This window comes from Carassius carassius, chromosome 26 (assembly GCF_963082965.1).
Source record: "Carassius carassius chromosome 26, fCarCar2.1, whole genome shotgun sequence".
In the NCBI taxonomy this organism is placed as follows: domain Eukaryota; kingdom Metazoa; phylum Chordata; class Actinopteri; order Cypriniformes; family Cyprinidae; genus Carassius; species Carassius carassius.
This window is the reverse complement of record NC_081780.1, coordinates 26,158,233-26,185,840: the sequence shown is the minus strand read 5'-3', so window position 1 is coordinate 26,185,840 and position 27,608 is coordinate 26,158,233. Positions and strand designations below refer to the sequence as shown.

General features: G+C 39.4%; 1 protein-coding gene across 2 annotated transcripts in view; it reads left to right on the top strand.

Annotated features, from left to right (window-relative positions):
• Nucleotides 1–27,608, top strand: part of LOC132106048 (gastrula zinc finger protein XlCGF57.1-like) — a 431,800-nt gene that overhangs the window by 91,077 nt on the left and 313,115 nt on the right. The gene's annotated exons all lie outside the window — the stretch shown is intronic.

Genomic DNA, 27,608 nt, shown 5'->3' with positions numbered 1-27,608 from the left:
TCTAATGCAAAATTATGAAAAAATGTTAACCCGAGACCTAATCCTTACAGTAGGCTTCACTATCAACTACAGCTAAGCAACAGTCTACAAAATGTGCAGGAAAACTGTTATTGTTCATTATATAATAGAGAGCTAAATCATAATGTAACGTTGATTAGATGGACTGATTAACTAGCTAGCCAGCTAGAATAGCTAGTTTTGCAAACATATTAAGATAAGTGCCTCATGATGGCGGCGCGTCCACATGCTGTGGCTTCTCTCTGTCCCGACAGAACGGTGTTTTCGTGTTTTATGTCTTGTGAGTCGCAGTGTTTTTGTACGTCGTCATCGCGTCTACCTGTCTGTAAGGGCGCATACAGTCGCGAGTTTCTGCTCGATGTCGGCAGAACCGCATTTTTACAGTTAAACTCCGTGCACGAACAGCTGCGGGATCTCGGTCTGCTACGGAGGCCTTCACCATCACCGACCCCCACTACTGCATCTCGCCCACAGCGTAGGCGCCACAAGCGGTGTGAGAGGAAGCAGAAGACGGGTAAGCGCGGAGGTATCCGGTGTAGTAAGTTCGTGTGAGGAAAGGAAGAGGACAAGGGTCGGCTGGACTGCTGACGAGGTTATTATAACTTAAAAATAAATATTCTTTGTAAACACCAATGGTGACTTTTACTTTGACAACAATATACTCTAACGCATAGCACTTCCGGGGTTACTCCTTCCGGTTCTCAGGTCACGTCAGCAGTCCGTCTCTCTCTCAACTGCTCCCGTTTCTCCTGGCGTTTTATACTCTCTCCACGGCAATTACTGCAACAAGAAACAGGTGTTGATCGTTTCCGTCCAACCCACTCACTCATCGCTCGTCTCCTGACTCTCTCTCCCGCTGCAGACTTCGCTAAACCATGCCCCCCACCACATCCGGGCTAGGCTAACCCCTGGTGGAGTTTATGATTATTAAGTGCCGGCCGTTCTATCTGCCGAGGGAATATACTGCTCATTTCGGTGTACATCCCCCCGATCAACAGCAACAGGAATGATGTACTAAATGAACTGTACCAACACATCAGTGAGCAGCAGACAGCACACCCGATGCTTTTCTCATCATAGCTGGGGATTTCAACCATGCTGACTTAAAGAGTGTGTTTCCAAAATACACCAACACTTTAACTTTCCAACACGAGGTAATAACATTTTGGACTTTGTTTACACCACACAGAGAGGAGCTTACAAAGCCCCCCCCCCCCCCCCACCTTGGAGCCTCAGACCACATCACTTTCATGCTAATGCCTATATACAGACCGCTCATTAAAGTCGCCAAACCAGTTCAAAAACAGATTCAAGTGTGGCCAGAAGGATCATCATAGGTTCTTCAAGACTGCTTCAACACAACTGACTGGGACATGTTTAAGCAGGCTGCCACATGCAATAACACCACTGACCTCCAGGAGTACTCGGAGACTGTCACTGCCTACATCAACAAGTGTATTGATGATGTAATGGTCACAAAAACCATCACTGTCCGGGCCAACCAGAAGCCGTGGATGACAGGGGAGGTCTACAGACTCCTGAAGACATGGAACGCTGCCTTCAGAGCTGGAGATGAGGTGGGCCTGAGAACAGCCAGGGCCAACCTGTCCTGCGGCATCAGAGAGGCTAAGAGACAGCACTCCAGGAGGATAACCCATCAATTCAGCGACAGCTGTGACACTCGGAACCTGTGGCAGGGGATACAGACCATTACAGACTACAAGCCCCCAGCACGGACCTGTGACAACAACATCTCTCTGCTAAATGAGCTGAACACCTTCTTCGCTCGCTTTGAGCAACAAAACAGCACCACTGCACTGAAGACTCCACATCCTCCCGGCGACCAGGTGATGACGCTGACCCCGGACAGCGTGAGGAGATCCTTCAGCAGGATAAATGCACGCAAAGCTCCGGGCCCTGACAACATCCCTGGGCGTGTACTGAGAGACTGTGCAGCAGAACTCACTGATGTCTTCACAAAACATTTCCAACATCTCACTGAGTCAGGCTGTTGTTCCCACATGCTTCAAAACTACCACCATCATTCCAGTTCCGAAGAAGCCATCTGGATCCTGCTTCAATGACTACCGTCCTGTTGCACTTTCTCCAATCCTCATGAAGTGCTTTAAACGGGTAGTCATGCACCACATCAAATCTGCCCCCCCCCCCGGACCCCTTCCAGTTTGCATATCGGTCCAACCGCTCGACCGATGATGCCATCTCCACTACCCTCCACTCAGCACAAGAAATCACAGCAGCGTCTCTACTTCCTCCGCAAACTGAGGAGAGCCAGAGCCCCAGCCCCCATCATGTACACCTTCTACAGAGGCACCATCGAGAGCATCCTGTCGAGCTGCATAACTGTTCGGTATGGCGCCTGAAATGCGTCCTGCCGAAAGACTCTGCAACGCATAGTGAAAGCAGCTGAGAAGATCATTGGTGTCTCTCTCCCCTCCCTCCTGCACATTTACGGAACATGTCTCACCCGCAAAGCCCTCTGCATCGCAGGTGATCCCACACACCCGTCACACAGCTTCTTCAGTCTGCTGCCATAAGGGAGGAGACTGTGGAGTCTCCAGGCCAGGACCAGCAGTCGAAGGACAGCTTCATCCACCAGGCTGTCAGGAAGCTGAACTCACTCCTGAAATTGCCCCCCCTCCCCTCTTCTGCCCCAGGCACCACTGAACCCCCCCCCCACTAACATACGATGACATGCACCAGTCACTTTGTGCATCATTGGTCTGCTCACTACCTCATTCTAGTAAGTCAATTTTATTTATATAGCACATTTAAACAGTGTAGCTGACCAAAGTGCTGAACAGAGTATTAAAAAAATATATATAATAATAATAATAATAAACAAATATAAAATAAGAATAAAACAACATGGAAGACAATATACTAAAAACACAGTACTAAGATTAGATTAAAACGCCTGGGAGAAAAGATATGTTTTCAGCCTCTTTTTAAAAATGATAATAGAAGGTGCTAGACGAATATCCAGTGGCAGCTGATTCCATAAGCGAGGGGCAGCAACTGAAAAAGCTCTGTCGCCCTTGGTTTTTAAACGTGATCGAGGGACATATAAAAGATACTGATCAGCAGACCTTAAGCATCTACTAGATGAATGTGGGATAATAAGATCTTTTAAATAAGAGGGGGCTTGATCATTAAGAGCTTTAAAAACAAACAAAATAATTTTAAACTGAATTCTGAAAGTGACAAAAGTGACGTTACATTCAGCCAAGTATGGTGACCCATACTCAGAATTTGTGATTTGCATCTAACCCATCCAAAGTGCACACACACAGAGCAGTGAACACACACACACACTGAACACACACCCTGAGCAGTGGGCAGCCATTTATGCTGCGGCGCCCAGGGACCAGTTGGGGGTTCGGTGCCTTGCTCAAGGGTATTGAAGGTGGAGAGAGACACGTACATGCACTCCCCCCACCTACAATTCCTGCCGGCCCGAGACTCAAACTCACAACCTTTCGATTGCCAGTCCAACTCTCTAACCTTCAGGCCACGACTTCCCCTAAGTGGACTGGGAAATGGACTGGGAGCCAATGGAGCGAAGTTAAGATCGGGGTGACATGGTCAAATTTCTTTGATTAACATCCTTTTCTGGTTAACATCATTGCAGCTGCATTTTGAACCATCTGGAGGCGAGAAATGGTTGACTGAGGAAGGCCTAAATACAAGGAGTTGCAATAATCTAAACGTGACGTGATAAAAGCATGAATGACCTTCTCCAAATCTTGAAACGACAAGAATGATTTAAGTTTAGAAATAATCCGTAGCTGATAAAAACTATTTTTAACAACCAAATTTATTTGCTTGGGTAAGCATGATTCAGAGTCCAGACACCTAGGTTTCTGACCTGAGAAGAAACGGAGGGGAAATGATTGCCAAGTTCCTTAATAAGCCCGTTTCTCAATTTCGGGGGACCAAAAACAATAATTTCAGTTTTAGCTTCATTAATTTGGAGAAAGTTATTTTTAACCATTTCTTGACATCATCAAGACAGTCCAACAACTGTTGAATGGAATCAGCTGCTTTCAATGGGATATACAACTGGGTATCATCAGCGTATAGATGAAATGAAACATTGTGCCCTCTAATAATATTCCCTAATGGAAGCATATATAAGTTAAAAAGGAGCGGGCCCAAAATGGAACCCTAAGGGACACCACTAATAATAGGAGCTGAAGAAGAGAAAAATGTGCCCAATGATACAGAAAAGGACCTGTCTCTAAGATATGAAGTGAACCACTGTAAGGCAGTACCCTTGATACCAATCCAATGCTCTAAACGCCAAAGAAGTACATCATGATCAACTGTATCAAATTCAGCTGTAAGATCTAGTAGCATTAAAACAGCATCAACTGCAAGTAAAATGTCATTAGATACCTTTAACAAAGTAGACTCTGTGCTATGATAAGCAGTGAAGCCAGATTGGAAAGGTTCCAATAAATTTGCTGAATTTAAAAAACAGGATCAATTGTGATGGCACAACTTTTTCTAACAACTCTCACAAAGTTCAGCTGAGGGTTCCCCATGAAATTGGCAACTCGGATTAATTATTGAATTAATCGTGGTAAACAAAATCTTAGGCCTATGAAGATGTGTGGCAATTAAATCAGAAAAATACCTTGATCTAGCAAATTTTGCTGCATGCTGAAACTTGAACAGACAGTCTTTAAAAATATCAAAGGACACAGTTAAAAGATCATGCTTCCATTTCCGCTCCGCTTTACAACAGGCCTGTCTGAGAGAACGATTATTATCATCAAGCCAGTAATGAGATTTTTGCTTTGGTTGTTTCAGTTTGAAGGGTGCAATGGCATCTAAAATGTTAGAACAAAATGTATAAAGTAATCAATTCATCGGGCCCAGAGGAAGACTCGGCAGCATTTAAGATAGATAATTCAACAGCATTAGCTAGATAACATTCACTAAACTGAGAAGCAGTAAGTGAGTTTATAAAATGGGAGTAGTAGCCAATAGGCGTAATTAACACACCAGAGCTTACAGCAGGGACATTAAAAACAATCGGCTTGTGATCAGAGAAGGAAGCATTTTCAATATTAACATTATCAATACGTGTCCCAAATGACAATATAAGGTCGAGAATATGACCAAGGGCATGTGTTGGTTGATTTATGTGTTGACTTATAATAAAGTCAGTTCCATTCTCCATGGAACTGACATCATTCCACTACCTCATCAGTCAGTAAAATAAACAACTTCTCTTGAGCCCTTTGTCACTTTAATCAGACTTAATAAGCTTTTGTTTCTGCACTAAAAAACCTTTTATTTGCACTGTGGGTCACTTCATTGATTTGCACTCTGCCTTTTGCCTTGCGCTGCTTTATTTAACTTTATTTTAAATTTTATTATATGTCTTTTTTAACATTCCCTTATTGTATAGTTGTATCTACATTTTATATTTTGATCTAGATTTTTAGGCTTTAATGTTAATGTTATCTGTGTGCACCGGGGGTCTGAGAGTAATGTAATTTCAATTCTCTGTATGTATGTACTGAAGAATTGACAATAAAGCAGACTTATACTTTATTGCTGGATTTTACAGTAGGCTTCCATAATAAGATCCTCACTTACAGTAAAGCACTGTTTGCTAAAGTAGTTTCTAATTTCTCCTCCCTTCTTCCTCTTGGACATTGTGCAGTTTGGGTTGCTGTAAATTATGCTACTGCAGTCGATCACAACGGTGTGATTAGAATGGTCAGTGCATGACGTGATCAACTGTGTGATTCAAATGTATTTAGTGCGTTGGCTGGCGCTGAGCCAGAGACAGGTGCGCTCAGAGCTATCATATGTCTCAACTTTTCAGTGTTTTCAACTACATAATGTTTATTTAGATTTTCAGACATATAAGTACTAAAAACAACAATACATTTAGAGTTTGTAAAATACACACTGTCAAAGGAAGAGGCAATAATAATCATTTGCAAAAACTACGACTTTTTTCCTCATTGTCTTCTTTTCCGTGTCTGTTGTGAGAGAGTTCAAAACAAAGCAGTTTGTCATATCCAGATCACGAACGAATCATTCGATGTAACCGGATCTTCTTGAACCAGTTCACCAAATCGAACTGAATTGTTTAAAAACGGTTCACGTCTCCAATACGCATTAAACCACAAATGGCTTAAGCTGTTAACTTTTTTAATGTGGTTGACACTCCCTGAGTTCAAACAAACCAATATCCCGGAGTAATTCATTTACTCAAACAGTACACTGACTGAACTGCTGTGAAGAGAAAACTGAAGATGAACACCGAGCCGAGCCAGATAACGAACAAAAGACTGACTCGTTCTCGAGTCAAGAACTGTTTCTGTCGGACATGTCCTATTCGAGAACCGAGGAGCTGATGATACTTCGCATGTGTGATTCAGTGTGAAGCAGACTGACACACAGAGCGTCTGAACTGATTCTTTTGGTGATTAATTCTGAACTGAATCTGTGCTAATGTTATGAGCGTGGGTAAACGGAAGGCTTGAATGAAGGGCAATCATCACTAATGACGCCATTACGTCGAGCGCAAAAGAACCGGTGAACCGTTTTCTTCATCTGGTTTATTGAGTCAAATTTTTTTTTGAGTCAAAAAAAAAAACTGGAAAGCTGATGATGCCTGTTTTTTATTTGAAGGTTTTATAAAGCAAAGAAAAAGACTTTTATTTTGGTCTGGCTGTGTGACATTGGTGTGATTATTTGGTCACAAGGCTCATGATTCGGCTGAAGAAAGGTGAGTGCTTTTATTCAAATGTTTAAAGTGTTTATAGAACTCGATTACGTTCTGTAGAAAGCGGGCCAGGACTACTTTATCCTTGCTACGTTTCTGAGCCTTGATCGTGGTAACATTCTAGTTTCTTGTTGTCTATGGAGGGTCAGAGAGCTTTCTGAATTGATAAAAATATCTTAACTTCTGTTCTGAAGATGAACGGGTTTTAAACAACATGAGGGGGTAGTAATAATTTTTAAAAAATCATTTTCGTGTGTCTTAATCCCAGATAGCAAGCACACTCGGGCCAATTCTGGCTGAAATGTGGCAAGCAAAATAAAAACTAATATTGTAATTTACTGGAGTATTAGATGTACCTTTTATAGTAACAAATTATATATTTCCACTGAAAAGGATGGTACTTACCTATATGATGATATAGACTACTCCAAAATTTGAGATTTTCACATTGGAAAAATAAATGGATCCGTGTTTCATCATTATTCCGACAAAATGAGCATGAACTATTAATCTCCATATATTTTGCCACAGTATCATTCACAGGCTATATTTTAAGTAATATCTTAAAATGAACTTCTTTGGTCTTATTTGGAATACAATATTTATGAGGTAACAGCCAGTCTATAATTTCGATAAGAGATGCCCAATAAAATTTGCCTTTTGGAACGTTATACATTTTATTTTGAAAAATGTGTCTAATATGCTTATTATTATATTTTTTGTTAAATACATTTATTCCATCTAAGATCAAATCAGGTTCTTTTGTGTCACTCTTACTAAAAGTTAGATGTCATTTAACAAGTTTTCTAGACCGGAAGGAACCGGTTTAAGCACTGCATTATACAGACATAAACTCTCCATAAGAAAAAAAATTACCTGATTTATCAAAAATTTTAAGAATTCCAATTATATACCTGTTAAACCATGTAGGAGGAAAAATAGATGTATTCCTAATCATTATATCAGAGTTGTTCCATAGAAAGGTTTTATGTGGTAAAAAATTGTGGGTCTAGCATAACTTCCAAGCAAGAAGAGCTTGTTGATGAAATTTGGACGGCGCTACTGGCAATCTATTGGGTTAAGTAGTTAAATTTTAATAAAAAGGGAAGGCCACCTATTTTTGTAAAAATATGATTTGGGATAAAAACCATACAGATCAGGGATTTGTTAAACATATTTTAATCCATTTTATCCTAAAGGTGTTAAAATCAAACTCTTCAAGTCCACCTTTTTTCCGACTATTTGAAAGGCCTGTTTTTTTTTTCCATATATGAACAATATTATTATTATTTATTTTAATAGTGTATTGACAATAGTGTATTGACTGTGTGGTATGGGAACAGCTCCAGTCAAGACTGCAAAGCCCTGCAGAGAGTTGTGCGCTTAGCTGAGCGCATCTCCGGGTCTGCTGTCCCCTCTCTGCAGGACATCTACCTCAAACGCTCCGAAAGCAGAGCTGTTAAAATCATCAAGGACTCCACCCACTCCAGTAACCATCTTTAACTTTGCTGCCATCAAAACCAGCCTCTTAACATCTTCATGTCTCCACTTAATATTCACTTGATCAGTAATATATTCATCATTCTCTACCTCACATAGACATACTAACAATGTCAACCTGTTTGCACATTTGCCTCTTGTACATTCCAGTGTATCTTAACATTTAAGACTACAATATAATGCACATATGCACATTGCCTCTGTGTAACGACTGGGACACAGGAGACGAGCGATCCAGGAGCAGTGTGAGTTTTTATTGGGTAATCCAAAATCAGAGTCAAAACAAGCAGGGGTCATAACCAAACATCAGTCCAAAACAAACAAACAGGAAACAAGAAACTAGAACACAAGGAACGCAAGGAAACTGTGTGACGGAAAGTAAGGACTCCATGAAACAAACAGAAACAGACCGGTTTAAATAGGCAGGGTAATGACTATGAAGTAAAGACACCTGAGTGCAATTAACATGAGTGCAATTACTGTGATTAAGGGACAAGGCCTTGTGGGAATTGTAGTGCCTACGTTGAGGTGCCTATGCGGAAGTGAGACCACTAGTGGAGACCCAGGGAAACACAGACCAGACACTGTGACATTACCCCCTCCTCTACGGATCAGCTACCAGATGCTCCACCCGATACAAGAACAAACCAAGGGAGGTGGACCGGTGGAGGACCAGGGGGAAGGACGGAGGGCCAGGCAACAGAAGGAAACAGAGAGAAAACAAAACACAAGACCAGGAGGGGATAGAAAGTTCGGGGCCCAGGACCGAACTGACAGGACAAATATCCCGGGTGGATCCGGTGGAACTGGAGCTGTGCGGTCAAGACAGAAGCCCTCCAGGGCGGCACAGAAGACCGTCACATCTGTGTGGTCGAGACAGAAGCTCACCAGGGCGGCACAGAAGACCACCACAGCCGTGCGGTCGGGACAGGAGCCCACCAGGGCAGTGCCGAAGACCACCACAGTGGGATCGATGACACAGGAGAGCAAGTCTGGTTAGGCAAGTCTGAAACAGAGAACATGAACAGGTAAAAGGTGGCCTCCGTGGCCACGACAGGATAAGTCGAGCGCTCAGAGAGTTCGTCTGAGAAGGGACGAGACTCTGGAAGTTCTGCAGAGACGAGGAGAGGCTCTGGTAGTTCAGCAGAGACGAGGAGAGACTCTGGTAGTTCAGCAGAGACGAGGAGAGAGTCTGGTAGTTCAGCAGAGACGTGGAGAGGCTCTGGTAGTTCAGCAGAGACGTGGAGAGGCTCTTGTAGTTCAGCAGAGACGTGGAGAGGCTCTTGTAGTTCAGCAGAGACATGGAGAGGTTCTGTTAGTTCAGCAGAGACGTGGAGAGACTCTGGTAGATCCGTGGTGTTTTGACTGGATTCAGGAAGATCAATGGTGACCTGACTCTGCTCATGAAGATCAATGGTGACCTGACTCTGCACATGAAGATCAATGGTGACGTGACTCTACTCATGAATATCATTGGTGACATGACTCTGCTCATGAAGATCATTGGTGACCTGACTCTGCTCATGAAGATCAATGGTGACTTGCATTTGCCCATGAAGATCACCGGTGACTTGACTTGACTTCTGAGGTCTAACTGTGGTAGTGCTTAACTCATGAGTGTCAACGGTGACTTGACTCAACTCTGGAGGGTCAACGGGAACCTGACTCAACTCTGGAAGGGTCAACGGGAACCTGACTCGACTCTGGAGGGTCAACTGTGGCTGTCATCTTGTGCAGAGGCACTCGACAGGCGGCCATCTTGTGCCATGGCTCTGGGCCGGCAGCCATCTTGTGCAGTGGCGCTGGGCTGGCGGCCACCTTGCGCCGTGGTGCTGGGCTGGTGGTCATACTGTGCAGTGGTGCTGGGCTGGCGGTCCTCCTGTCTGTAGACCCCGGTCTAGAGTCGCCATCCCACCGGGAGAGACAGGTGTGGCTGGGGTATCCCACGGAGACCGATGTTGTAGGTACAAAATGAACCTCCAAAAATCAAAGGCTTTCAGCTGATCCATTTCCCTTTCTGGCACAGCTGATCCATTTCCATTTTTCATTTTCAGCTGATCCATTTCCCTTTCGGTCTCCCACGGAGGCCGATGTGGCGCTGGGCTGGCAGCCACCTTGCGCCGTGGTGCTGGGCTGGTGGCCATACTGTGCAGTGGTGCTGGGCTGGCGGTCCTCCTGTCTGTAGACCCCGGTCTAGAGTCGGCCATCCCACCGGGAGAGACAGGTGTGGCTGGGGTATCCCACGGAGACCGATGTTGTAGGTACAAAATGAACCCCCAAAAATCAAAGGCTTTCAGCTGATCCATTTCCCTTTCTGGCACAGGGTTATCCAGACCGGCGTTTAAAGGGTCTTTCAGGGCCGCATCTTTATATCCCATTCCACCCGCCAGGGTTCAGAACACTTGTGCCACACCACCCACCTCATTCCCCTCTTGACGGAGGGTGGTTAATTTGAGGAATTTCGCCCTCCGCTCATCCACACTGGCTGGGGAACGGACACGTTCACATACCGCTGGATCTAGACATGATGGAGTCCTTCTGTAATGACTGGGATACAGGAGACGAGCGATCCAAGAGCAGAGTTTTTATTGGGTAATAAAAAAAAATAAGAGTCAAAACAAGCAGGGGTCATAACCAAACATCAGTCCAAAACAAACAAACAGGAAACAAGAAACTAGAACACAAGGAACGCGAGGAAACTGGGTGACGGAAAGTAAGGACTCCATGAAACAAACAGAAACAGACCGGTTTAAATAGGCAGGGTAATGACTATGAAGTAAATTATTTTCCATTCTATATTTAATTCTACAGTATACATATTTTATATTTTATTCTTATATTTTTATTGTTTACTTTTATTTCATAGCTATATTTATGTATATTTTCATCTGTGTTGTATTCTTTAATAATTGCATTGTCCATGGAGCGGTCCTTACTCACATTTCACTGCTGGTTATAAATGCTGTATATAATTGTGTATGTGACAAATAAAAATCTTGAATAGTAATTGGCGGCCCACCTGCAATACCACCGCAACCCACAGGTTGAAAACCACTGCCTTAATCGCTCAAGAGCTACATTATCTTTCTCAACAAGGAGCTGATAACATCATTGTTTCTAAAGGAATTAAAGCCACAGCTTCACTGTTAATAAAGAAATGCAACAAAACTGAGGTAATTCTTACGTCCACGGCCTCTCTCCTCTCTCTCTCATGTAAATGGTAAATGGTAAATGGACTGCATTTATATAGCGCTTTCAACAGACCACATGGCCATCCAAAGCGCTTTACAATTTGCCTCACATTCACCCATTCACACACTCAATCACACACCGACTGCGGTGTCAGCCATTCAAGGCGCCATACAGCTCGTCGGGAGCAGCTGGGGTTAGGTGTCTTGCTCAAGGACACCTCGACACTTGGTCAGGTAGAGCCGGGGATTGAACCACCAACCTTCCGGTTTGTAGAAAACCTACATGAACCACTGAGCCACTGCCGCCCCCAATGTAAATAAACACTTGATGAATTACAATGTTCTGAGAATAGAATATTGAAGTGGAGATCGCTAAACTGTAAGCTAACAGGTGTTTTCAGAAAGCATGCATGTTTATAGTGGAAAGAGGGTACGTGCACAGGATTGCCAGGTTGAAAAAGATAAGTAACACACTTAACAGATATTTCCGTATTGCACAATGTTTTGGGGATAACATCTCTTTATATCAGGCAACCCTGGTTTTGTTCTTTTGCGGCCAGATGAAACCTTTTTGTAGCCTATATATTAAGTTCTATTCATTATTTTTTAGAAACCTTGCACTTTTCCACTCAATTTTAAACTGTGTTCTTGTGTTCAAATTACCCAGCGGGCACCTTGATGTCAATTTGATCAAGATGCTGCAAAACATAATTTCAAAGTCAGATTATACATCAAGTCCTTCCAGTGGTTAATTGGTGAAAATATTAGGTTAATCCCATACTGAAATTGTTTATGTAATGTATGTATATGGGCCAACATGTTTGACTTTGAGTTGACGTCAAATCAGCGTCGTGTTATAGGCGTTCAGTTGATGTCATATTGACATCACATTGATATCAATGTAAATAGCAATTTTCAAAATGCATCCATTTGGCATATGTTTTGAATCATATGCCCCCAGTTTCACAGACGAGGCTTAAGCCTAGTCCCAGACTAAAGTGTAAATCTGAGCTGTTTTACTGAAAGAATCCTGCACTGACTGATCTTGAAATATATCAGTGCCTTTGTTTTGTCTTAAGATGCACACAAGTACTGTTTTTTTCTAAGGCATATTAATGAAAATTAATTTAATGTCCTTATTGAAATATGGCTTAATCCTGGCTTAGTCTAAGCCCTGTTTGTGAAACCGGGCCATGTTGTTTGATTTCTGCATGAAAGTGGACTTCTGTAACTTCTGTGGTTGAAAACATATAAACAACAACAACAAAAAACTATTTATAAAATAAACATGTAGGCATAAATTACTGATAATGAAAGAGGTGAATATGTTATAATTCACAAAAAACATTCTGATTTGCTTAATTACAAAAAAATGCAGCATTTTTGCTGTAACCCCACATTAAGTATGTGTATATCCTTATTTTTTTGGCGCTCTTATGGAGCTGATTTCAACTGCCAGTGTGAAGGCGGCGTAACACCAATTATTTTCTGCAAACTATTTACAATTATATTCCATCGAAGCGTTTAATGCAAGATAGATATTGATAATTCACAAATCTATTGCAATAAAATACAAAGCAATAACTCCATGGTGGAACATTTTTCTGTCCGGTCAACCACATCGCTCACAACATTTCAAATGAATACTTGACAGCAAAACACAAAAAACCCTTTCTCTTTCTCTCAACATGTAGTGGTCTAGCTTTTGGTAAAACCAGTAACTTTGTATTAGCACCTACTGTATCATTTCTCCTGTATGACATATCGCTTATTGCTTCCTGAACTCTGTGTTTTGGATGAAAGCATTTGCTAAATGACTAAATGTAAATATAAATGTAAACTCATTCAATTCCATTATAATTCAAAATTTTGTAAGAATGCCCCACACAAAAAAAAATCAGATGTGGGGGTATAATTTGTAAATCAAACGAAATCCATAGATAATACTAATCTGAACAGTGCAATATTGTTGTAGAAATGTTGATGATGATTCAGCACCAAGTGATGGTTAAAATCTGTAAGACATTCCTTTTCTGCTTGAAGGCTCAGCTGTTCTGGTCACTTAGTTGTATTGTTCAATAATCTTAACAATTAATGATTACTGATATTACTTGGTTGTCTTTTTTCTTTTGTCAAGAGTTCTTACCAACAGATTGATAGCAACAATGAACATGGACGGCTCAGGGGTGAAGAAAGCCTTTGGAAATGATGATGTATTGTTGTATCTATCCAGTGTTACCCATTGTGCCGCAAACTTTTAGCCATCACAGATGCACAGTGGCAATACTGTAGGGGTGTAACAATTAATTGTGCAATTACTATGCACAGTTTCTCAATAAATTATGGTCAAATGCTGCCACATCCAAAAGCCAGAGGGCGCTCTCATGCATAAACTCAAAATATGCAATTGTTTATCTACAAATTTTCAGACAATATTAAAAGCACAGGTTTTAAATTTGTGAATCATGTTATACCTATGCCACCTTTAGTTAAGATGGGTCGAAATTATCATCAGTTTAATTTTTCATCCGAAAAACGAAAAGTTGTACATTGAAAAATTGGATTCAGTTTTTCTGTATGTATGCTGTATTTTAATGTCTTAAAATGAGTGCTTATTGTGTCTTTATATTCATTAAGGTGCTGTACAGCAGTCGAAACCTTCTGCGTCAGAGGCCGAAATAAAGAAATACATGGGCAGCCATCTCCGGCCTGCTCCTTATAGATATGGGGGTGTGGGGCGGCAAAAGGGGAAATCGGCCATTGAGGTCTGTTCAGACTCTGAATAAGTAGAATGCACCTATTTGTAGCCGCACTGGGTTGTACATAATAATTAACTCAAATGATATATAGGGGATTTGGGTAATTAATCAGGAATACGATTAATATATATATCATATTACAGTTGCATTAAAATTTTTGAAGATGAAAAATAGGTCAATTGTATATATTAATAACTCATCACAAGGCACTGTAATTTACTCATCAATATTTCAATATTCTATTCTTCATATCAATTATTGTGATATCTTTTACTAGAAATTAATGTAAATCAAACGTGGTTCGTCCAGCAAACGGCCGTAAGATTTGTTTTATTAATTCTCAGTAACGCTATCACTTCCTATAATTCCAGGACGAATAGTTTCTGGCCATGAAACCATTCTCCTGTCCTTATAAAATTTATATTACTTAAAAGTAACAAATGAGCTTTGTAGCTAAGATCGGCATTTCATTGACTTCGTAACATGAGCAACTTAGACAGACAATCTGGAGTATATGGAATTTAATAATTGAATAATACATCAACTACGATTTATACAGAGTAAATACGCGTACGACAATATAGACAGTAAACTTTGTACAAGACATAACGAAATCCAAATGAGGGAGAGGGAGAGAATGAGAGTGAAAGAGGATAAGTGAGAGAATAGTTATGTAAACCAACAGACATTAACCCTTGAGAGGCAACATAGGAATCTAAATCATAGACAACTTAAACAGCATTTAAAATCTCCATATTAATACTTGCATGGGGTTCTATTTGTGTATGCGAAAGCAGCATGGGCGTGCAGCGTGCGTCAGTCTGGGCTTGTCCTCTCTGTGTCCGGGCTGCTGCGGAATCGCGCGATATTTGAAAGTTCAAAGAAAGCAATGTTTGAGAGTTCGTCTTCCTCGTGTGGAGAGGTAAATAGGTGAATAAACTTAGTAAAGAAAATAAACAAAACAACGAAAACGAAAGCTTCCGAAGGAGTCATGAGAATGGCTGTCCTCTCAGCCCCTGTGCTGAGGGGGACGGCGATAGGAGCGCAGCCCAAGGCCACGCAGAGGGACGAGCAGCACGTACGAGAAGAGCGAGGACCAGAAGAGAGAGAGAGGCTGGACCTTCCGGGGTCAGCTCTTATGGCTTGAAATGGTTCACGCCTCTGTTCGTGTGAACAACCAATGAACGTCCGCGATCTGAAGCGGGAAAAAGTTCCTTTGTCTCTGTGGAAACACCCACCCTAATAAATTAGGGTTTATTAGATTTCAACAGTGATATTCTTGCCAGTTCGTAATTCAAGATTAAATACATTTTTCATTAATTTGCTTTAGATAAATGAGTTCGTCAAAGCATGACGATTAAGCAGACACCAAAAGTGACATATATAAATTATCAAAACATGAAGTTACATTCCAATGCAGGATTGCACACATTTAAAGATTAAAACACGCTAATAAATTGCAGAGAGTTTCCCAATTTATATGGGAAACATCTAATGCACCAAAAGAAACAATACTATATACATTTAGAATACATCTGAGTACATTTTACCATTCTTTTGTAAGAGTTAGCCTTCCTGTCCTGTTTGTTAAGTCATAAAGTTGTACGACCTCTGAAGGAGTTGGGTTACAGCTCATGATTCTATTTGACAACATTAATCAGGATGAACATTTCCAAATCAGAAGTTAGCACTTATACTCTTCACATAACAAGGATTAACCATTTATGCAACGCACAACACATACTCAAAATACATATTATTAAGGACTTACATGATGAGTGTAAGATAAAACATTTGTGGGTGTGTGTGTGTGCGTGTGGGTGTGTAAGTTTGTAAGGAGAGTTCGTTTTTCCTTTGAAGCTGGAATGTGTTGTCGGGCCGTGGGGGAAAGAAAAACGGGGGTTTGGTCCTTTTTTCTTTTGAGGCTCGCCCACGTGACTTTGGAATGTCTCATCCTGTGTCGTAAATCATTTAAATCCAGCCAGACTGGCGCCAGGCCAGGCTTTTAGTGTAAAAAGCTTTCATTTTATATGCCTGAATTTAAAATCTGAAAGTGTTAGGTTTGCATTGTTTTAGATTCAACGAACCGTGATTCATTAGTTCAGAACCCATGAATCGATGACCTGCATATCCGTTACATATTGTTTATCTACAATGTTTCTGTTCATTAATTTGTTTATCTACGAAACAAATTACAAAACTGGTTTTATTTCAATTTAACTTGCTCTTTGTTTTTAAAGGTCTTGTGAGCTTTGATGTAAAAACCTGCAATATGTCTGTCGTGATGACACAAAATGCAATTGTTCATCAATTAAGATTTATATCAGATTACAATTTATATATAAAATTTATATAAACCAGTGGATTTAATAAAACACGTCTTGCATTTAATACTGTTTTGTCATTATTCTTGTGGTCTAGAATAGGACATCAATGTGTTAAAAAAATGCAAATCAAATGAATGTCAAAACTTGAGGTCAATTTTATGTCAATTTTTGACATGGATTTGATTTGCATTTTTGACCAATTCTTTGATGACTATGTTTGATGTAAATTTGATGTCTATTTGACATCAATTGCCCACTGGGTATGCACTGTCCACTGTTGTGCACGTGCCACAATATCGATACAGGGCCAGCTGTATTAAATGAATAGTAATTATGATGATATATAGGGTACATATATTAAATCGTGTGTCAGGACCACTGGCCATGTATCGACGAGGACACGAAAGGTTCAGTAGACTTTTTGCTTTAAATGAATGGTTGTTGTCATGGTGTAAAGAACAGAAACTGCTATTTGTTAATAACTGTAATCTTTTCTGGGAGCGTCCTAGGCTGTTTCGCGTTGATGGATTACACCCCAGCAGAATCGGAGCGGAGCTGCTCTCTGACAACATCTCCAGGACACTTCGCTCCATGTGACTAGTAAGACAATTCTCAAATAACTATTATGATGACTTTTGTTCCACCCGTTTAAATGATAAAAGTACTTGCGCTGTAAAAACTATTAAGACTGTGTCTGTTCCCCGAATAGTGAGGTCAAAATATGATGTAGGATCTAGAAAAAATCTTATCGTGATTAAACCAGAAACATGTAAAGTAAATGAACAAAAACAATTTTTAAAGTTTGGGCTCATAAATATTATCTATATATCATATATCATAAATATATAGATCACTCAGTTATTGTAAATGAAATGATCACAGATAATAGTTTTGATGTACTCTGCTTGACTGAAACCTGGCTAAAACCAAATGATTATATTGGTCTAAATGAGTCTACTCCACCGAACTACTGTTATAAGCATGAGCCCCGTCAGACTGGTCGTGGCGGAGGTGTTGCAACAATATATAGTAATATTCTCAATGTTACCCAGAAAACGGGATACAGGTTTAACTCATTCGAAATACTTCTGCTTAATGTTACACTGTCAGACATGCAAAAGAAATCTAATGTATCTCTTGCTCTGGACACTGTGTATAGACCACCAGGGCCGTATACAGAATTCCTAAAAGAATTTGCAGATTTCCTCTCAGACCTTCTAGTTACAGTTGATAAGGCGCTAATCATGGGAGATTTTAATATTCACGTTAATAATACAAATGATACATTAGGACTTGCGTTTACTGACCTAATAAACTCTTTTGGAGTCAAGCAAAATTACACCGGGCCCACTCATCGTTTTAATCATACACTAGATTTAATTATATCGCATGAAATCGATCTTATTGCTATAGATATTGTACCCCAAAGTGATGATATTACAGACCATTTCCTATTATCATGCATGCTGCGTATCACTGATATTAACTATATGTCTCAGTGTTACCGTCTAGGCAGAACTATTGTTCCAGCCACCAAAGAAAGATTCGCAAATAACCTGCCTGATCTATCTCAACTGCTATTTGTACCCAAAAATACACATGAATTAGACGAAATTACTGACAACATGGGCACTATCTTCTCTAATACATTAGAAACTGTTGCCCCCATCAAATTGAAAAAGGTTAGAGAAAAACGTACTGTGCCATGGTATAACAGTAATACTCACTCTCTCAAGAAAGTAACTTGTAGTCTTGAACGCAAATGGAGAAAAAAAAACTAACTTGGAAGTTTTTAGAATTGCATGGAAAAACAGTATGTCCAGCTATAGACAGGCTCTAAAAACTGCTAGGGCAGAGCATATACACAAACTCATAGAAAATAACCAAAACAATTCAAGGTTTTTATTTAGCACAGTTGCTAAATTAACAAATTACCAGACGCCACCTGATTCAAATATGCCACCAACGTTTAATAGTGATGACTTTATGAATTTCTTCACTGATAAAATAGATAACATTAGAAATACAATAGCGAATGTAGATTCTACAGTGTCTTACACTTCAGTTTCATCCATCGCACCCAAAGATAAACTGCAGTGCTTTACAAAGAGCTAAATAAACTTATCACTGTATCTAAACCAACGACATGTTTATTAGGTCCTGTACCTACTAAATTACTAAAAGAGTTGTTACCTGTAGCCGAAGAACCACTTCTCAATATCATTAACTCGTCATTATCTTTAGGTCACGTCCCAAAACCATTCAAGCTGGCGGTTATCAAGCCTCTTATTAAGAAACCAAAACTAGATCCTAGTGTACTGGCAAATTATAAGCCTATTTCAAATCTTCCATTTATGTCTAAAGTTTTAGAAAAAGTTGTGTCTGCTCAATTGAGCACCTTCCTGCACAAAATGATCTGTATAAAGAATATCAGTCAGGTTTCAGGTCCCACCATAGCACAGAAACTGCACTTGTTAAAATTACAAATGACCTGCTTCTTGCGTCAAGGCTGCATCTCATTTCTAGTCTTACTTGATCTTAGTGCTGCGTTCGACACCATAGATCATGACATACTCATAGATCGATTACAAACCTATACAGGTATTCAAGGGCAGGCTCTAAGATGGTTTAGATCCTACCTGTCCAATCGCTACCATTTTGTTTACTTAAATGGGGTGTCATCTCATTTATCATCAGTAAAATATGGAGTGCCACAAGGATCCGTCCTAGGTCCCCTTCTATTTTTAATATACATGTTGCCCCTTGGTAATATTATTAGAAAATACGGAATTAGCTTCCACTGTTATGCTGATGATACTCAGCTATATATCTCAAAGAGACCAGATGAAACTTCTAAATTATCTAAGCTAACAGAGAGTGTTAAAAATGTAAAAGATTGGATGACAAATAATTTTCTCCAATTAAATTCGGATAAGACAGAGATATTAATTATTGGACCAAAAAACACTACACAGAATCTTGTAGATTACAATCTGCAACTAGATGGATGTACTGTTACTTCCTCTACAGTCAGAAATCTGGGTGTTATATTAGACAGAAATTTGTCTTTTGAAAATCATATTTCCCATGTTACAAAAACTGCATTCTTCCATCTTAGAAACATTGCCAAGCTATGAAACATGTTATCTGTTTCTGATGCAGAAAAGCTAGTTCATGCATTCATGACCTCTAGACTGGACTATTGTAATGCACTTCTAGGTGGTTGTCCTGCTTCTTCAATAAACAAGCTACAGGTAGTCCACAATGCAGCGGCTAGAGTCCTTACCAGGTCAAGAAAATATGATCATATTACCCCAATACAGTCTCTGCACTGGCTACCTATTAAGTTCCGTATCAGTTACAAATTATCATTACTTACCTATAAGGCCCTAAATGGTTTAGCTCCTGCGTACCTAACTAGCCTTCTACCACGTTACAATCCATCATGCACCCTAAGGTCACAAAACGCTGGACTTTTGGTAGTTCCTAGGATAGCAAAGTCCACTAAAGGAGGTAGAGCTTTCTCACATTTGGCTCCCAAACTCTGGAATAGCCTTCCTGATAATGTTCGGGGTTCAGACACACTCTCTCTGTTTAAATCTAGATTAAAAACACATCTCTTTCGCCAAGCATTCGAATAAATGTATCTCTTAAATTGTGTGTGTAGTTGCATCTGATCAAATGTGCATTTTTATTTATTAGCTTGGGTTGAACTAATTTTACTTTGTTGGATCAGCAGCTATGCTAATGATGTCTCTATTTGTTTCTATGTAACTAGGATTTACACAAGCTCCAGTCTGGATCCAGAACACCTGAGAATAGATGATGCTGACCCTCAGAGGACCCCAGATGATGCTAACCTTGAATCAACAAACAGAACTAACAATTATTGCTACAAGTGTGACTGCATCATATAATAATTATTAATGAATAATATTAATAATGTTCATCGTCTGGCTGACTACGTCTTGTATTAATTTTTCTAAAAATCCTGTCAAACGTGCACAAACTGACAGTCACCACTTATAAGCTACTACTAAATATTGTAGAAACATAATTTTCTGTAAAGTTGCTTTGTAACAATTTGTATTGTAAAAAGCGCTATACAAAAATAAACTTGAATTGAATTAAATGATTGTATTTGACATTTCTGTCACTCCTAAAATGATTTTTACATATGCCATGTCGCATCATTAAACTAGCATCTAACAATGGACAAAAGTGTTTTTTTTTACCGATAGTTCTCTAACCATAAAGGCTGCTGTAATTTGCCCCCTGACTTAGCTATAAGGTTATTAGCCAGTGAATAAAATAACTTTTTTTCAAAAATGTCACAATTCAGTGATTTTTTTAACAAATTATATTTTATTTTCCATCAAAACCAGCTAAATCCATTTGTGCGATTTTTTTTTTTTTTTTTTGCAAAAACCTCTAAATCCACCTCTTTGGGACAAGACATAGTAAATATGTGAAAAATCTCAAAAAAATGTAACTAGAAACACAGAAAAAGATTAGGGCACAATCATTTCAAAACTAAACAGTAGACAAACCTCTTTATAGAGGGGATGAATGAGATCTGCGATTATTTGCAAATTCCACCCCATTTATCTGAAGTCACCTTTCTGCCCTGTCTGAATAGACAAAAGCCCCCAATATATATATATATATATATATATATATATATATATATATATATACACACACACATACACACACACACACACACACACACACACACACACAGTATAACCACATTGGCAAATAATAGCAGTACATTTATTTTAACAATTCAAAAAACAAATGTTGCACAAACATTAAAAATACATAAATCTGTCTAAGTAAGTGCAGTAAGTCAGTAACAGTACATATCATCATTTCTGATATTTGGGATTTATAAGTTAAACAATGTAAACATTGCAAACATTGTTGTAAACAAAGCATATTAGATTCAGTATAATCAAGTATGTATGTAAGAATAGTGCAAAACATTCTGATACTTTTTTGAAGTGTAAAATAACAGTCTAAATAAAAACTAATATTTCCAATGCCCACTAATATCATAATGTGCTATGTTCCACTAGTACAAAAAAGCTTATCCGATTCAAATAGTTTATTGTATGATCAAGTACAACAGAGCAACATTCTTAAACATCAATATCTGTGCATTTTTCAGTAAGAAGCTTATAAGACTTAAGTAGTGTAAAGTAATAATTTAATGTATTACTCAATAGAGGTCAACCGATATGGGTTTTTCTATAGCTGATGCCGATGTTTAGAGGTCAGGGTCAGCCGATGGCCAATATGTGCTGCCGATTTTTAGGGCCGATATCTTGAGGTTTTCCCCTTCATTTGCATGCTAAAATGTCACACTAATAATAAGTGGATGCACAACATTTCCAAACTTATCATCATTTATTGAGCACTGACTTGAACCATCTCTCGAATCTTATATATATAAATAAATATATATTAATATATATATATATATATATATATATATATATAAAAAGTCAATCATTTACATAAAAGTTTTAGAGCATTTATCAAGTAGAATTTTTCAAGTTTGTTGGAACATAAATGTAAACTTAAATATACATTTAAATAAATACAATTTTAGAAATAAAAATCAATTAAACTGAAAAATATAAATAAAAAAAATCTATATAAAAAATAAATAAAAGTAGTGCTGCAAACACACTAGCAACCAGCAACATTTGTGTTTGGTATAAATGACACAGATCATGTAAAGTGCATTCTAATTTCAAACTTACATCGCAGTCTGTTCATTATTAAAATAAAGTACAGTCCACCAAACATTTAAAAGGTTACACTGGTCAGTTTAAATAGACCGTAGTATACCAGTTCACTCTGCTGTTATGCACGTTTTTGCTCATGTGAAGAGGATGATCTTTTCTGTCTAGATTACATAAAAAAAAATAAAAAATATTATAGTTTAACATTCAGATACATTGGATATGTGCAGAACGAGACGTGAGCAATAACCTCCAAATACATCTAGTCAAACCCGCGCTCGCTCGTCCTCATATGGATCGGATAATTTTTCGGATCAGCAAAAAAAAAAAAAAAAGGCCAAGACAAATAAACATACGTTTTGTCTTTTTTTTTATTAACATTAAATTAAAATATATGAAATCAACTTAAAGTGCACATAATCTTCTTTTTAACATAATAGCCTGACCTCTCATGTCCCAGTCTGCTGTAATGAAGTGAGCAGTTATTGTCACATAGCTCTCCGTCCCCCTGGACTTCCACCCTTCTGTCGTGTGCGCAACAGAGGATGCTCGGGATAGTTCATCCACAATTTTTTTCTTCTCCTGTTCTTTTCGTTGAAGTTGTTGCGCGACGGGATGTCATGGTTCTACGCACCATCACGGTTTTACACTCTAACCTCTTTCCTCATCATTATATCTGACAGGGAATCCAAAATGCGCGGGCCGTTCAAGTTCCTCCGTTCCTCCACTCGCCATGACCACTGAGTGTGGACTGAACATGCACAACTTTGTTTTTTTTTTCATAAATCAATCCGCAGGTCACGTGTGTGCCGAACCGAAGATATTGATCCGAACGGATCACGGATCAATGATGATCCGTTGCACCACTACTATAGTGTGTCATTTGAAAACATTGCAGTTGCGTTTTTAAAATACAACAACGAGCACCACGAAACCATTTAAAGAGGCGCATTTAGCGGTCTCCTTGACGGGAAACAGTCAACAAAGTAAAATGATCTCCAACAAATGGCGAGCTCTCATTTTATCAAATGATCGTAATCACATCTATTCATTTTACAGTCCAGCTACTAGCATTTTATTCAGACTAAAACCCCTTTAATTCGGATGAGAAACCTTTTTTTCCCAAGTGGCTTTAGCACATAATAATAATACCACTGCAGACGCATTTTGCAGCATTGAGGTAATTAATTGATCATTCATTTAAACGACGATCGATCGTGGAAATTATCGAATATGAACATCCCTAAATACAAATGAGTTGGATGGAAAACTGGTTATTGTCTGCATCAAACCATGCTTCTGAACAAATGTCATTCACCATTCTGGGCAGCTCCAGGACAGCTGTCTCTCTGAGCACGCTGCTGTCTGTGAGCCGGCGGAGTAACGTCAGAGACAGTTTACTTTGATAACGTCACGCTGCAGTGTTTATTAGAGCTGCCAACTTCTCCACCCCATTTACAGAGTGAAATTCTCTGACTACCTTTATCTCCCAGGAATGTTGTTGAATCTTCCAAAAGTTTTGGCTTGGGGTGCTTCACATGCAGCGGCAGCAGCAGCACTTTCCACCGCACCAATAACACGGGGCTGCCCGCCGAAGTGCCTGAGTTTAAATCGGCGCTACTAAACACAGATATCGGCCGATGCCAATATATTAAAATATGACAAATATCGGCCCGATATATCGGTCGACCTCTATTACTCAAGTATAAAAAAACATTCAGTGCACAAAACAGGCATTTTAAATCTAACTAAAAATTTAAAAGGCCTAAACGATTCCAATATAATGTTCCAATATAAACTGCATATCAGATGCAAGTAGAATAAAAAAATTAATTAAATGTGTAGTCACATTAAGACACTAAGCAAATAAAACACAGACAGTACTGTGCAAAAAGAGGACATCTCGTAGACACTTTTAGATGCTGTCATTCATTCAACTTTCTCGCTTGCGCTACAATTAAAAGACTGTATGTGCTTTCGAACTATGTCCTTCTTTGCAGTTTGCTCTTCAATTTCCCTGGGACCACCACGATTTTCGGGTCGTGCTCTGCCGTTCTCAAACCAGTACTTTGCAATACTTTGAACTCTGTCTTTCTTGACACCTAAAATGAAAATAAATCTGAAACCAATCATGCAGGCATATTACCCATATTACACACAATTTAAAAACATGAATTGACATTTATACAGTCGTGGCCAAAAGTTTTGAGAATTACATAAATATTAGTTTTCAAAAAGTTTGCTGCTAAACTGCTTTTAGATCTTTGTTTCAATTGTTCAATTGTTTGATGTACTGAAATATAATTACAATCACTTCATACGTTTCAAAGGCTTTTATCGACAATTACATGACATTTATGCAAAGAGTCAGTATTTGCAGTGTTGGCCCTTCTTTTTCAGGACCTCTGCAATTCGACTGGGCATGCTCTCAATCAACTTCTGGGCCAAATCCTGACTGATAGCAACCCATTCTTTCATAATCACTTCTTGGAGTTTGTCAGAATTAGTGGGTTTTTGTTTGTCCACCCGCCTCTTGAGGATTGACCACAAGTTCTCAATGGGATTAAGATCCGGGGAGTTTCCAGGCCATGGACCCAAAATTTCAACACTCTGGTCCCCGAGCCACTTAGTTATCACTTTTGCCTTATGGCACGGTGCTCCATCGTGCTGGAAAATGCATTGTTCATCACCAAACTGTTGTTGGATTGTTGGAAGAAGTTGCTGTTGGAGGGTGTTTTGGTACCAATCTTTATTCATGGCTGTGTTTTTGGGCAGAATTGTGAGCGAGCCCACTCCCTTGGATGAGAAGCAACCCCACACATGAATGGTGTCAGGATGCTTTACTGTTGGCATGACACAGGACTGATGGTAGCGCTCACCTTTTCTTCTCCGGACAAGCCTTTTTCCAGATGCCCCAAACAATCGGAAAGGGGCTTTATCTGAGAATATGACTTTGCCCCAGTCCTCAGCAGTCCATTCACTATACTTTATGCAGAAGATCAATCTGTCCCTGATGATTTTTTTGGAGAGTAGTGGCTTCTTTGCTGCCCTTCGTGACAACAGGCCATCTTCCAAAAGTCTTGGCCTCACTGTGCGTGCAGATGCGCTCACACCTGCCTGCTGCCATTCCTGAGCAAGCTCTGCACAGGTGGCACTCCGATCCCGCAGCTGAATCCTCTTTAGGAGACGATCCTGGCGCTTGCTGGACTTTCTTGGACGCCCTGAAGCCTTCTTTACAAGAATTGAACCTCTTTCCTTGAAGTTCTTGATGATCCTATAAATTGTTGATTTAGATGCAATCTTAGTAGCCACAATATCCTTGCCTGTGAAGCCATTTTTATGCAACGCAATGATGGCTGCACGCGTTTCTTTGCAGGTCACCATGGTTAACAATGGAAGAACAATGATTTCAAGCATCACCCTCCTTTTAACATGTCAAGTCTGCCATTCTAACCCAATCAGCCTGACATAATGATCTCCAGCCTTGTGCTCGTCAACATTCTCACCTGAGTTAACAAGACGATTACTGAAATGATCTCAGCAGGTCCTTTAATGACAGCAATGAAATGCTGTGGAAAGGTTTTTTTTTGGGATTAAGTTAATTTTCATGGCAAAGAAGGACTATGCAATTCATCTGATCACTCTTCATAACATTCTGGAGTATATGCAAATTGCTATTATAAAAACTTAAGCAGCAACTTTTCCAATTTCCAATATTTATGTAATTCTCAAAACTTTTGGCCACGACTGTACAGTTTATATTTTTTTTTGCAAATGTCTACTCATATTAAATGCTCTCCTCATTGTGCAATAATACTATTTGCAATATCACTTATATTTCTTTGATACCACCCATCTTAGTCCATCCCTATATCTTGCCCTCCTTGTGCAAGGTGTCAGTGGTCGTCTTATGGACAACTGTCAAGTCAGCAGTCTTCCCCATGATTGTGTAGCCTACAGAACTAGACTGAGAGATCATTTAAAGGCCTTTGCAGGTGTTTTGAGTTAATTAGCTGATCAGAGTGTCGCACCAGGTGTCTTCAATATTGAACCTTTTCACAATATTCAAATTTTCTGAGATACTGAATTTGGGATTTTCCTTAGTTGTCAGTTATAAACATCAAAATGAAAAGAAATAGACAATTGAAATACATCAATCTGTGTGTAATGAATGAATATAATTAATTAAACTTTTTGATAATATTCTAATTATATGACCAGCACTTCTAATGATGATATCACCTGGTGTGATGACGGGTGCTAGGGACCTCATCACTACTGCGATAGTTGTTTGTACAGACTTTACATGCTCCTGCTGTTTCATGTATCTTTACATTAGCTATTAATGTTTGATTAATTCTTGTGACTGTTGTAGTTTATTAGGTTTAAAATATAATTGTTTGATCTGGTTCATTATGCTTTAACATTTATTTACAGTTAGATATGTGGTTGGTGTTGATTGCAGATAGGTGCACATATCAGTGGTCAGCGCATCGTGTTATGTTTACCATAGTTCCCCTATGATAATTTTTTTCCCATTTAACCACACAGAGACAAGTTGTAGTTATGTGTTTTTTATTTCAAGTCGGTATTTATCTTCACATTGCAAACAGCCTCCTTACATGCGGTGTAATCACCATATCCTGGTTCAGTGACTCCTCCAAGCAGGAGGCGGGACTACAGCTTCCCTTTTTCTTGTGTTGAGTTAAACCATTTCTACTTATACAGAGGGGACTTATCCCTTGGTGATGTAGAGATGTCTTATGGTATAGTTTACATTTGGTTTATGTAGAAGAATTGCATTTAATGTTTTATTGTATGTATATTTTAAGTTTAAGGGTTTAAACGGTTGAATGATCTTGTGTGTGCTTTAAAGGTTTTAGGTATTGATGCCCGTGCAGTTGGTATGGTCTTCTATGTAATGAGCCTTTCTTAGGCTATATAAGCCAGTCTAAACTGAACCTTGGATAGAGAGGTGAGGGCATACTGCTTAAAGTGTCTATGTAGATTTTACTGCCTGTATCAATTTGTTTTCTTTTGGCTGTTTATATACCAAGTTAAGTGTCTATTTTTTTTGTGTAAGTTTTTGGTTATTTTGTAAATTTGTTTGTATTTTATTTTACACTTACTGTGAATATGTACACCCCTATTTCTCCTCTGGCATTTAATAAAAGTCCTCTTTGGATGACATCTGGGTTCTGAGCCTATCTACCACCTTCTCTTGATCACTCCGGGACATGTTATGACCATAGACAGTAAAAGAAATGGACACAGCGACCCCATTGGATTCA